Source organism: Sinohyriopsis cumingii, unplaced genomic scaffold, assembly GCF_028554795.1.
Source record: "Sinohyriopsis cumingii isolate HCF-2022 unplaced genomic scaffold, ASM2855479v2 utg001110l, whole genome shotgun sequence".
NCBI lineage: Eukaryota > Metazoa > Mollusca > Bivalvia > Unionida > Unionidae > Sinohyriopsis > Sinohyriopsis cumingii.
The window spans coordinates 1,262,559-1,277,296 of NW_028315961.1; the positions used below are offsets into that span (position 1 = coordinate 1,262,559).

General features: G+C 36.1%; 1 long non-coding RNA gene across 2 annotated transcripts in view; it reads left to right on the forward strand.

The window, feature by feature from the left end:
* LOC149772832 (uncharacterized) overlaps positions 1–14,738 on the forward strand; it is a 49,754-nt gene that overhangs the window by 16,173 nt on the left and 18,843 nt on the right. Inside the window, exon 2 of one of the 2 annotated variants that reach the window (XR_016417583.1) lies at positions 4,656–4,815. This is a non-coding gene — a long non-coding RNA (uncharacterized LOC149772832). Of the gene's footprint in view, positions 1–4,334; positions 4,816–14,738 lie in introns of those variants that run through there. The other variant, XR_016417582.1, reaches the window with a different exon arrangement.

Sequence of the window (14,738 nt, forward strand, 5' to 3'; positions counted from 1 at the left end):
GTAAATCCACGTTGAGGAGCAGCAGAATCTAATCTGTAGATTGCAGGTCTGGAAACGCCTACATTTCTTCCAGTGGATCTTGTCACGGTAGATATTTTGTGTGTGGTAACACTCCAAATAGGATCAGTCGCTCTTCGTTTACCACCTTCAAGTTCACCAGGCTCATATAAATATCTGACTGTCACATCACCTAATATTTTTTGTTTTCCAGCATCTTTCCGTTGTGTTGGTATATTTTTTTTTTGTGACCGCGCTAATGGGTTTCATGTTGGTTGTTCGTGTGATCTCATTATTTAATGCAGCTATCACGTTTGGTAATCTTGCAACCCATTCACGAGATCTTTTATCCTGAATAAATTCCCTCGCGTATTGATATCCAAATAACCGTTCAGCAAGTGTTCGATTAAATCGCTCAACAATTGCTTGATCACGGTGAATTGCAGTATGACCTCGTCGTATTTTGGTATTATGTTGTTTCATCAACGATGATACTGGACCAAGAAATTCCTTACCAGGATCAACCTGTAGTAGCTGCGGCCATCGTAGACCACCTTGTGGTCCAAGTCCTCGTTGATAAATTCGTTCAAACGCATCGGCTACTTCAGATGATGTTTTCGCTGATAGCGGCTCTGCTTCTTTATATCTACTTGCAACATCAACTACGGTTAGCGCGTACTTGTACGTTTTTCCACGTACAGTATCATGCGGTAAAAACAGAATATCAGCTTGATGAACTTCATTAGGAACACTGACATCGAAATACGAGTACTGAATTTGTTTAGGACGTGGTAGATAAATTTGCCATATTGCTTGTTTAGATAACCACGTTTTAGCAGTAGAATGTTTAACCGATGCTGCATCAGCAAGTTTACCAATTGCTGCTTTGCCTCTCCAGTATCCTCTCGGTGAATAATAAATTGATTCCATTATTAATTACCAGCCCCAATCGCTAATTTACCTTTCATCGAGGATCTTACTAACCAATTAGCTAATGATTCTCTAATATTTTTATTTTTTATAGAATTTAATGAATGAATTAATTTTACATCTGCAATATGCCTATCTTGTAGATTTTGACTTTTATAAGCTACATCATGAGCATGACAAGCTCGATCAATAGCGTTTATTGGTTCCTCGCCTGGTTTTGGTTGATCTTGATCATCGAGCCTGATATCAAGTCTGGTACCAGGACCGCAATAATTATATCCTGGTAGATGTTTTTCTCCACTATATTTAGCCCATGGAGCACCTGGAAACTTTGACATCAAATTAGCAATATCACCGCCGCGCTTATTAGGTAAAAACGAAAATTTCTTTCTACCGCATACAGAACATTTTCCACCATACGCTATTTTTTTATTTTTTGTTGTAACCGTAGCTAAATCAGTAGTTGGAGTTTTAACTCTACAACGTAAACAATATAAATTCATGTTATAATATATATGGATATAATTGATTTCTCAGCAACTCGGCAGCGAGAGCCAGTTAAGCATCATCCTGCGCTACCGAACTCCATCAGAATGATTATCATAGGACCATCTGGATCGGGTAAGACGCAATTATTACTTAATCTGATAATGAGATGGTTGAAATGGGATAAGTTGTATTTAGTAGCACCATCCGTTGATGATCAACGATGTTATGATGTACTTAAAGATTTCAATGAAAACGCGCGATTACTGGATGAAGATAATGATGTTATAGAGTTTATAACCGATATTGATGAAGCACCATCCGTAGATTCCATAGACGGATTTATTAATAATTTAGTTGTATACGACGATGTGATGCTAGATAAACAATCAAATCCAGCCAGAATATTTTCCCGAGGTAGACACAAAAATACAGACGTGATCTATGTTACTCAACGATATACACAAATACCAAAAGTGATCAGAGACAACTGCAACATTTTAGTTGTGTTTAATGGCGTAGACACACACACGTTGCGAAATATTCATCAAACCTGGTGTGGTGGTGACATGGATATAATTAAATTCAAAAATTTCTTCTCACGAGCGCAAGCTACCCCGCATGGATTTATAACAATAAATTTACATGATCCAAGAACAAGATATCGTGTGGGTATTGATAAAATATTTGGGTAACAGGGGGAGCAGCAGAGAGGGTACCTACCAACGTTGGTCGTCAAAAAAATAAACAAGAAATAAATAAACACGTAGAGTACTTTATTTTTTCAGCTACTATTTCAAACTGAGGTTTTATTAGCACAATCAGTCATTGCAAAAATAAACATCTCGAGGAAAGTTCATTTGTAAAATCTGGACCTTTCTACGAGATGATTTATTTGTTTGTTTTATTTGTTTTGTCGGAATTCTATGGTCTGTTCACCCTCTCTGCTGCTGGCATGGTTAATTGTATGTGTGCTTAAAGCATGTTCAAACTCCCCTTTCACAACTAGGACTGTACATAACGTCTGTTTATTGTTTGTTTCTCACAGCCATCTGATTTATAGTGGAAAATAAATTCATTTTAATACAAACAACAACAGACTTAAATTATATCTTGAGGGTCATTGTTTTTATTAACTTATTTGCTGATTGCAGACTTTATGACCTGAAATATCAAAGCACTCCTGTATAGCAGATAACAGAAAATCAAAACAAAAGGAAAGAAATAATTCGAATTTTGAATAATTTTAAAGCAAAAACTGAATTGACTGAGTCTCATAAATTTTGTGACATAACTACACAAGTTTTAAGACCCTTTTTGGTCTGCTTAAATGATAAATATACATTATACAGCTTCATCACTCAAATGTATGTTACCGTAGTAGTTGTAAAGACTTTGCTGGGTCTGTATACTGGATCATATCTTCCCATATCCTAGACGTACCAAAATCAATCCAAAAATCTCCTAAAACAAACATTTTACAACCTTGATGGTAATCATATTCATATTTTACAGTCAGCTGATCATTAACATCAGAAGTCTGTTTAGCGGATGCATTAAGTTGAATGATAACTTTGTCAGTACATATCCATATCTGGTGACAATAACAATCAGTACTGTTCAAGTTTTACGATTAACATGTCCATATAAATGTACATTTGCCTGTATATTATAGTATGTGTTTTAGATCTGTAACATAGGTTTAAAAAAATTTAAGTCATATCACTATAGTGTCTGCAGTGGCAGTTTAGAGTGATGTCTAGCACTGTTTTATCATTCCCCAGACATGCAGCATCATCTTCCACCCAGTCACATTATCCTGACACCAGGCCAACCAGTCCTAACACTAACCTCTTGATACTGAGCACCAAGCAAGGCAGCTGTTAGTACCATTTTTTGAAGTCTTTGGTATGACTCAGTTGTGGTTTGAATCCACGACCTTCCACATCCGAGGCGGATGCTCTAACCACTAAGCCACCAGAGCGGTCACCTGTATATTATATAATGTATATACTGGTAAATCTTGTGATAATGCCATGATTAGTTCATTCTGTCACTTTATTTTTTTCTGTGACACTAATAGGTCGAGCATAAAGTATGTATTCATTGAGTGAAGGTGGTAGGTGTTGAAAAAAATTCAAAAAGCATTAGCCTGTGTAACTGCTAAGTATGTTCTGCAGCGATAGGGGTCAATATTCCTTGATAACTGTGATGTTTATGAAGACTACTCAAGTCAGAAACGTAACTAGCAGATGACTTAGATGCAAAGTGGCTGGTATGCCATGTCAGGCAGAGTCAATATCTGCTTAGAATTATGAAGTGTGATATGTTGTAGTTTTATTGCACATGGTGCACTTTGCAGAAGACATTTTTTTCTCTTCATTTTCTGACATGACCAGTTATTTTATGTCATGATCCCGACAGATTATGCATTCCAGACCCTGGTGCCTCATGCGAATTTGTGAAGCCACACCTTGCCAGACTGGGACAGTATTGTATTTGGATAGACACATGGATTGCCTTTTTGACAGCTATTGTCCTTTACTTTTATAAGAGTGAGATTCAGAAGCGTGTCTTAAATTAATTACTCATCCTAAGCCAACATGAAAGGTCACATGATCACACACACCTTACAAAAATTGTCACCCAAGAAAAGAACTGTTATGGTTCATGATTTTGATGATATCGAAGCTGATGATAAAAATATGAGGTCCAGTCATTCCAAATGATGATAAGGCTGATAATATTCCAATTTTCCAAAGTTGATATCAAAATTTTAGTCACTGGCTGATATTTGACTATTAAAGTTAAGGTCAGCTAAATATTAGCTGCTGTCACTTGTTTAAAACTATTATTAGAGATAAATATTTACATTTGCCATAGAAAAGCATTGGTTACTAATAACTTTATCTTTTAAAATTCAGTTGTCCCAGCTATTCTTGGAAAAGGGGTGGTGACTCAGCAATGTACTTACACAAGGGTGGATACAAAATGTATGCTTTGCAATGAGTAATGGGAAAGGGGGTAAAAAATCACCAATTGTTTGCATATGTGCTTTATGGACAACCCCTAACATCATTATCAGAATATTATTATTGCCAGCATAACTGTTCATGGGTAAAGTTGTTGGATCGATGAAAGTTTTAACAGCTGACCATAATGTCATTATAGTTCATTTGTGCTTGAAATATCATTCTTCATTGTAACTTTTTTCTCTTTTTTTTTGTTAACTTTGTTTGCAGATTAGTGTAGATTTCGGCTGATTTTGGTAATTATATGGACTTTTACAAATGGGCCTTGTTACCTGATAGTCAAAAAGATGTTCACATGACCATTCCTCTGATAAAGGTGTGTAGATGAGTCAGCGGCTAAGGACAAGCTGAGAAATGTGATGCTACAAAGGTATATTTTCCATTTGATATATCATAGATGACTCATATCAGCATCCATACTAGAAGTATGGGTGTGACTGACTATCCCATATCCTGCATGAGACATAAAAAGCTATCTAAAGTTGTCTGCCACATCTCATAACATATATACTATACATTAATGTGTATAAGGGAAATATTATTTATTTTGTAATAGAGTGGGAACATTTTAATTTGTCGTTAAAAAATGGTACAGTTTCTGTTCCTTAAACTATGGATCGGCATTTTGAATTATGTATTATTTTTAACATTAACATGAAAAATGTGCGGTATTTTTGTGATTACTTCAATACACTAAATGGTTTAACCTTCTGTGAGCAACAATTATTAATTTTTCTGGATTAAACACATTAATTCCATTATGTCTTAGATATTTCACTTTGAATTGTTCGCATATAAATATAAGTTATTGCACACGTATTGTATTATTATGTGCAGTATTAATTTTAATCTTTATTGGGTGGGATATTCATAGTGATGATTTAGTATCATTTAATGCTCAGCTTTACATGCTGGGTAAGCTGATGAGTTTGAATGTTTATAAACCGCTGTTGCTTTTAACTACTGCTGTTCTAGTATATTGATAGTCTCTGTATCACAAGTAGAGCAAACTTTTCCCTAAAGTTCGGAGTGAAAGCAATTTTACATTGTACGTAATAAGTACAGAGAGAGAGAGAGAGAGAGAGAGAGAGAGCAGCAGAGAGGGTGAACAGACCATAGAATTCCGACAAAACAAATAAAACAAACAAATAAAATCATCTCGTAGAAAGGTCAAGATTTTTACAAATAAACTTTTCCTTGAGATGTTTTATTTCTGTAATGGACGATTGTACTAATAAAACCTCAGTTCGAAATAGTAGCTGAAAAAATAAAGTACTCTACGTGTTTATTTATTTCTTGTTTATTTTTTTGACGACCAACATTGGTAGGCACCCTCTCTGCTGCTATTAATTTACCACCATACCAAGTTTGATGAATAGTTTTCAACGCGTTCTCGCTGTCGTTTTTCCTCATCTGTTTCATTTTCATCTGAATCTTCGGAATTTGTTCTATGTTTCAAGTAATATTCAAGTTCTGATGGTGGTTTTTCTATTTTTGGATTTATGTTCTTTCTTTTTCTGTAATAGTTCATCAAACTTCGATATCGATCTCCACCGCAATTTTTGCAAATCTGATATAATCCTCTAACGCCGTTGTTACATCCAACACAACTTCGTGGACCAGCATGAAGGTTTTTCTTTATAAGATAATTATGTTTCTTGCAATATTCTCCACGGCACCTTTTGTTGCATTTATCTGTTGTTCCTTGACGCAGCCACGCACAGTTGTTCATTATATTAATGATATCTATTTAATTCAATTTAATTTTATCATCACCCCTGTTACCCAAATATTTTATCAAGACCCACACGATATCTTGTTCTTGGATCATGTAAATTTATTGTTATAAATCCATGCGGAGTAGCTTGCGCTCGTGAGAAGAAATTTTTGAATTTAATTATATCCATGTCACCACCACACCAAGTTTGATGAATATTTCGCAACGTGTGTGTGTCTACGCCATTAAACACAACTAAAATGTTGCAGTTGTCTCTGATCACCTTCGGAATTTGTGTATATCGTTGAGTAACATAGATCACGTCTGTATTTTTGTGTCTACCTCGGGAAAATATTCTGGCTGGATTTGATTGTTTATCTAGCATCACATCGTCGTATACAACTAAATTATTAATAAATCCGTCTATGGAATCTACGGATGGTGCTTCATCAATATCGGTTATAAACTCTATAACATCATTATCTTCATCCAGTAATCGTGCGTTTTCATTGAAATCTTTAAGTACATCATAACATCGTTGATCATCAACGGATGGTGCTACTAAATATAATTTATCCCATTTCAACCATCTCATTATCAGATTAAGTAATAATTGCGTCTTACCCGATCCAGATGGTCCTATGATAATCATTCTGATGGAATTCGGTAGCGCATGATGATGCTTAACTGGCTCTCGTTGCCGAGTTGCTGAGAAATCAATTATATCCATATATGTTATAACATGACTCTATATTGTTTACGCTGTAAAGTTAAAACTCCAACCACTGATTTAGCTACGGTTACAACAAAAAATAAAAAAATAGCGTACGGTGGAAAATGTTCTATATGCGGTAGAAAGAAATTTTCGTTTTTACCTAATAAACGCGGTAGTGATATTGCTAATTTGATGTCAAAGTTTCCAGGTGCTCCATGGGCTAAATACAGTGGAGAAAAACATCTACCAGGATATAATTATTGCGGTCCTGGTACTCGACTCGATATCAGGCTCGATAATCAAGATCAACCAAAACCAGGCGAGGAACCAATAAACGCTATTGATCGAGCTTGTCATGCTCATGATGTAGCTTATAAAAGTCAAAATCTACAACATAGGCATATTGCAGATGTAAAATTAATTCATGCATTAAATTCTATAAAAAATAAAAATATTAGAGAATCATTAGCTAATTGGTTAGTAAGATCCTCGATGAAAGGTAAATTAGCGCTAGGGGCTGGTAATATATAATGGAATTAATTTATTATTCACCAAGAGGATACTGGAGAGGCAAAGCAGCAATTGGTAAACTTGCTGATGCAGCAGCGGTTAAACATTCTACTGCTAAAGCGTGGTTATCCAAACAAGCAATATGGCAAATTTATCTACCACGTCCTAAACAAATTCAGTACGCGTATTTCGATGTCAGTGTTCCTAATGAAGTTCATCAAGCTGATATTCTGTTTTTACCGCATGATACTGTACGTGGAAAAACGTACAAGTACACGTTAACCGTAGTTGATGTTGCAAGTAGATATAAAGAAGCAGAGCCGCTATCATCGAAAACATCATCTGAAGTAGCCGATGCGTTTGAACGAATTTATCAACGAGGACTCGGACCACAAGGTGGTCTGCGATGGCCGCAGCTACTACAGGTTGATCCTGGTAAGGAATTTCTTGGTCCAGTATCATCGCTGATGAAACGACATAATACCAAAATACGACGAGGTCATACTGCAATTCATCGTGATCAAGCAATTGTTGAGCGATTTAATCGAACACTTGCTGAGCGGTTATTTGGATATCAATACGCGAGGGAATTTATTCAGGATAAAAGATCTCGCGAATGGGTGGCAAGATTACCAAACGTGATAGCTGCATTAAATAATGAGATCACACGAAAAACCAACATGAAACTCATTAATGCAATTACAAAAAAAAATATACCAACACAACGAAAAGATGTTGGAAAACAAAAAATATTAGGTGATGTTACAGTTAGATATTTATATGAGTCTGGTGAACTTGAAGGTGGTAAAGCGAGAGCGACTGATCCTATTTGGAGTGTTACCACACACAAAATATCTACCGTGACAAGATCCACTGGGAGAAACGCAGGCGTTTCCAGACCTGCAATCTACAGATTAGATTCGGCCGCTCCTCAAGGTGGATTTACACGTGAACAACTACAAATAATTCCCGCGGATACACAACTACCACCGCGATCACTTCAGTGATTTCGATCACTTAACTAGCACTAGCGCCAAGGGTGCCTGCACTCAAGGCGCTAGCGCCTCTACGTCGATTACACTCAAGACAGGTTAACATGGTATTTTCTCGTGTATGACCGCGACTATTATCTTTTCTATCTACGGTAAATTGTCTTGAATCATTACTCGAATATCGCCATAACATTATACAATTACAACTGGTGCAATGATTATTCTGCTGCTGTTTTAACTCAATAATAAATTCAACATCAAGATCAAAGTCACGTTTATTTTTTTTATCAGATTGTTTGTATCCGATTAATTTTTTTCTTATTATATCATCATCGATGATGTTAAATTTATCAACGATTTCAGGAATTATAATTCTACGTAATTGAGATATATTTCTGACATTCGATACCGCTAAATAAACTAAATTTGACCACTTGATGCGATCGTCTACAATCCAGACTCGTGTATCAGAAATAGTTAATCCCTGAGACGAGTGGATTGTCATAGCGTATCCCAACACCCATGGAGATTTGTCAGCGTGTATTGCATCTTCGACCACACTGATATCAACGGCGACAATATCATTTAATACGAGATTCTGTTTCCTTGACTCTGTCAAGGGTCCTGGAATATCAACATTAATATTCTGTTTTCGTGTATCTGATGGTCTATAACACAACGGTACGGGTAATTCTGAGTATTTTTCTTTATGCAGCTGAAATAACTGTTGTTGTAAAGCGTCTCTGATTATTTTTCTACTTGCTACGATCAAATCGGTGGGTCTCCATAAATTCAAAAAATCACTCATTGATGTCTCTGAGATCACTCCACATATTATTTCACACTGAATTTTGTTTGATTGTAATCTGATTAATTTTTTAAACTCCCTCAAATTTGCATCAAGAGCTCTATGATCATCATCTATTTCTTCGTAATAATCAACGAAATGTTTTAACCAATCATGTGGAGATGGTCCAACAAAAGGCGGCGGTTGACCATGATCGCCACACATTATTATAGCGGTATTTTTCGTCAACAACCAATCAAGAAACGTTTTTAATGTATCCAATGACACCGTGCATATCTCATCCCAAATAATTATTTTAGGTATATATTTTTCTCCCATCCGTTCAGGAGTCCATGTATCTCCGCGCCACCGAAAGAAACTATGATACGTACACGATTGTACTTGCCGCTGTTTCATCTCATGTGCAAGTCTATGTGTGGGTGTCAGCACGATTATATCTGAATTTCTAAAAACATTAATCGTTCGAGTTGTTTTGCCGCATCCACCAGGTCCATTGAGATATACTGTCTTATATCTGGTTATTGGATCACTCAACGATGGTGCTTTCGACATTTCTGATATTTTAATACCCTTATGATAAAAATCTCTCATTGGAACATCTGCTGATTCTGTGTAATTGTGTAATAGTTCCTTTTTTATTCTCCACGAACCCCATCGTTCATCATTACTTGTAAATTTCATAACAGATTCTAAATATTTACTTGAAATATAAAACGAATCGGTTGCGACTCTGACTGCGGTCTCAGGAAATCTATTAATCATCGATAATAAATTTATAGAAACATAAGCCAGCATGGAAGATCTTAGATGAGTATATTGCGGGGATACATCATTTATGTAACTAACGATCGTACCTAATTTTGTTCCGTCGGATAAATAAACACTTTCTCGATTTACAAATATATTTTTCGCCTTGTGTCAGCGATTATAAAATCGTACTCGGCATCATCTAAAATTAATCGTGCGTGATGTCTTTTATAATCATATGCACCACCTTGAGTAAATTTACCTATAATTTTTCTACCGAGATCTTTTGCGGTTTTGAGTTTATTAGGAATATCATCTTCGGAAACATCGGGATATTTTTCCTTAAACTCGCTGATAACTTCAGAATCTGACATGGGCAACCAAACTTTGGTCTGTGCATGATATGATATAATTGCCTCACTGACCACCAACGATGTCAGTATCGCACAATCTAGCATATATCGTAACAAAACTATAGGTGCCCAACGTTTTTCACAAAAATGTCTACCAAACCAAACATAACAAATCTTGTGAAGATTTTCGTTAAACTCGAATGATTCAATACAGGCGAATCCAGTCAGATCAAAATCAGGTAATGGTCCATTAATTGCCACTCGCGTCATCTCGTTTGTAGGGTGACCAAATCTTTCAAAGTACACAGAACAATCTCCGTATCCCAGAAAACTTCCTGGATAACATGCAACCATATCAACCGAAATAACATCATTGTAATTGTATTTGGTATTCCATAATCCGCCATGTCCATATTCGACGCAACTTGCGCGTACATTCTCGAGTAAATCAAATCGTGTTGGTTTCCATGAATTTCGTTCTCTGACGAAATGAGCCGCAACAGATGGAACGGTAAAACAATTAGTTAGTAATTTGTCAGTATTTTCCGCGTACTTGCACTGTAAAAACTTTGCAAGATTTTTCATCTCGTCATGGAGGGATTCTGTTCGATATATTTCACCGTTTGGTTTGACAAACTGATCAAATTCACCTTCTTCATTACTTTTAAATAACCATACTGATACAGGATCGGTTTTACTTATTTCGTTGATAAAATCAAACATGCCTCCATCAGAATTATCTGCCCCAGAATTATCTGGGGAGTAAAATCTAACAGTTCGATCACGTGGAAATATTGTTACTGCGTTAGTCCATGCGTCCGCGTTACGATCGATAATATTTATTGGAGCTCCCTTCGATTTATATTTCAATTGGTACAGTACTTCTCCCGTTATTGTCGATACGGTTATTGGAAATTTAATATTTTTCCTAACTCAGCAACATCTTTTATTGTAGCACCGGTATCCTTAACTGAATCAGCCCACGAGTTTATTTTTTCGCGCCTTAAATCAGTTAATCCATTTCCACGCATCGCGTTTGTAAAGTGTTCTATTACTCGTTCGGCTACACAATTTAACCTTGAAAATTTCATCGGCGCTAGTTTATCAACATTGGGTTTTTTATTTATCTCATAGATTCCATAAATAACCGCTGTTACAGGATATGCTCGCTCATAATACGGTTTGTCAATACCCGTCAGTAGACCCGGTCTGGAATTTTTACTTAATATGACAGTTTTATTATTGCCAAGGACAGGATCATATTTGTCACGGATAATCCAACTACCTGTTTCTGTTAATACAATAAATTTTACAATGAAGAAATATTTTTGATTGCCCTCGTATTCAGCGATGTAGTTAATGATAGTTGCCGCTCGCTTGTCGTTCATTGTGGCGTCCGTGACTTTGTCGACACTGACTTTGTCAGCTTTCTTGACTCCGTCAAGGCGTATGATCTTGAACGTTGACCATGTATGAGATGCACCATCCGTATAAAATTCTTTCTTGGCGTCGTGAATTTTCGAGATCAGACTTTTATTTTTCGGATCAACCAAATCTCGCACTGGCAAGTCAGAAGATAATCTGTCAAGGTTGAATTTATATTTAACAGGCCTAGTTTGGGATAATCTCTCAAACTCGTTCATATAATTAAAACAAATATTTAAATAAAGAAAATTATATATATATATATATATATATATACAATGTCTCAATGCAGATGGTTGATGATCGGCTCAGTAAATCGATGCAACAAATCCTGCAGAAAGGAATTTTGTTGGATGCACTTACAAAACATACGACGAGGAAGTCTAGGACCAATACCGTGTCTGCGGTGTGGTATTGGAGTGCGAGGAAAAACAGAATTATGTGGAAAGTGCGGCGGAAAACGGTTCAGAGAACTTAAAAGATATTATGACAAAAAAAATAATAGCGGTGAAAACGCTATACAATCCGTGGAGGATTATATATCAAGATTTCAGACAAACAATGATTTAAACGAATAATATTATTATAATGGAGCAAAATATATTTGTCCCACATCCTGTCATAACAAACTATGAATCAAATATTAATGGTATCATCAGACACTGCAAGTTGAAGAGACAAGTTGGTTGTATTAACCCTTTACCTCATACAAGCATCTTTGGACGCCTCTACTCCATTCGCATGGAAGCGCCTTTTGACGCCTCTGCAAGATTCGCATAGAAGCGCCTTTTGACGCCTGCTGTAAACATCAGCCATTTTGAGCTAGTTTTCGTAGCGCCACCTTCGAGGAAAACCCCCCTATTACATACTACATTCATTTCTGCGAATGACAATTACGTCAGATCACGTGGTCGCTATTCATGCACTGGTCGATATCTGCTATTTAAAGTAACTGGGTCGTAATATCCACTCTCCAAAATGGCAGCCGCGGATTTCATTCAGTACGTACGAAGTTTTCACGATTAGAATAACAACCACGAAAGATTCAATAAATTAGGTAAAGGCTCTGATATTAATGTAGGCAGCAATTAGTTTTTATAAATTATCAAATTCAGATAACTTAGTGATATAGACGCACACGAAAACCTTGTAAATTTCGAGTATCGGAAATGGCAGCTACGGTTGGTCACGCGGCCTCACGGACATGACGGTGAACGAGTTCTCTCAAGATTTTGAAGCACATAAAAAAATTCTTCTGTGGAAAATAATTACACAGCTATAACAATCAGACATTGCTCTTAAATTTGTCCACATATAATATATGTGTACCAAAAATGTAAAATGGTTAAAATTGTTGTTAAACGTAACACACAAAATTGCTTAACAGTTCACAGGCAGGATTTCATTCAGTACTTACGAAGTTTTCACGAGTAGAATCACAACCACGAAAGATTCAGTAACTAAGGTAAAGGCTCTGATATTTATGTAAGCAGCAATTAGTTTTTATTGATTATCAAATTCAGATTACTTAGTGATGTAGATGCAGACGAAAAACATGTAAATTTCGAGTATGGGAAATGGCAGCTACGGTCGGTCACGCGGCCTCACGGACATGACGGTGAACGAGTTCTCTCATGATTTTGAAGCACATAGAATATTCTTCCGTGAAAAATAAGTACACAGCTATAACAATCGGACTTTACTCTTCAATTTTTCCATATATAATAGATGTCTACCTAAAACAGAAAATGGTTAAAACTGCTGTTAAACGTTAACACCACTACATTGCTTAACAATTCACAGGCATGCCTATGCGGATGCGGTCTGCTAGGTAACAGGTGTTCTATTTATAGCGTGCTGCACTTTGTCACTATGCTCTATGAGGTAAAGGGTTAATAATCATGGTTATCTAAGGTTTACTGCTGGAGAGAGAAAACATTATCTATGTCATAGATTTACGTATGAATGTCATAATGGGATGATCAATGACGGTCTTGTTATTGATCATATTGACGGGGATACTCAAAATAACTCCCTACACAACCTTCGTGTTGTCACTCGAAGCGTGAACTCTGCATGTGGTAATACAGGAAGATGTAAGACAATCGGAAAGAGGGCGGTAATTTCCACAAACATAGAAACTGGCGAAAAAGTTATATTTCGTTCAATATCTTCTGCTGCGAAATATTTTGATATTCACCCACAATCAGTACAAAGAGTGGCAGAAAATATATATAAAACCGCTTTCTCGAAAAAATATAAACAGAAAATTACCTTTCAGTATCAATAATTATCATCACCACATTGAATTAATTTTTTTAATTTATGTCACAGTAGGTCCTCCATACACTACTGAATTTTGATTATATAAAAGGGAGATTACTTTGTAATATATAGTTTTCTTCGTAGATTTTTGATTTTTTATGATCGTAATTAGTCAGTTTAACTAATTACATCGTAATTAATTACTCGTAGAAGTATTATTTATGGTTTTTAAATATTTCCCATCATACAACATTACGAGAAATCATGATAATGTTATTGATCCGCAAGGAAGCTGTGTAGGTACAGAACAGAAACCGTTGTCATGGTAATCGATCTGCAGGTGTGTTCATGCCACTGTTATTATTGATTCGCAGTCTGCTTAGGAAAAATACTGTTTTATATTCAGAAACTGTTGTTATTCAGAAACCGCTGTTTTATATTCAGAAACTGTTATTATTTAGAAACCGCTGTTTTATATTCAGAAACTGTTATTATTCAGAAACTGTTTTATATTCAGAAACTGTTATTATTCAGAAACTGTTATTATTCAGAAACCGCTGTTTTAGTGTAAATATTGGTTCCTTAGCTATATAGCTTAACTATATATTAACTTCCGAAACATATGTTCGTAACAAGGTTTGATAGCTCAATCAGTATGGTATTGGACTGTGACGCTCGCGGTCCAGGATCGAACCCCCATGGCTGACAATTCGTCGGTGGTGTGCGCATAATTGCGATTTTTATAATAGTGGGGGAACCGC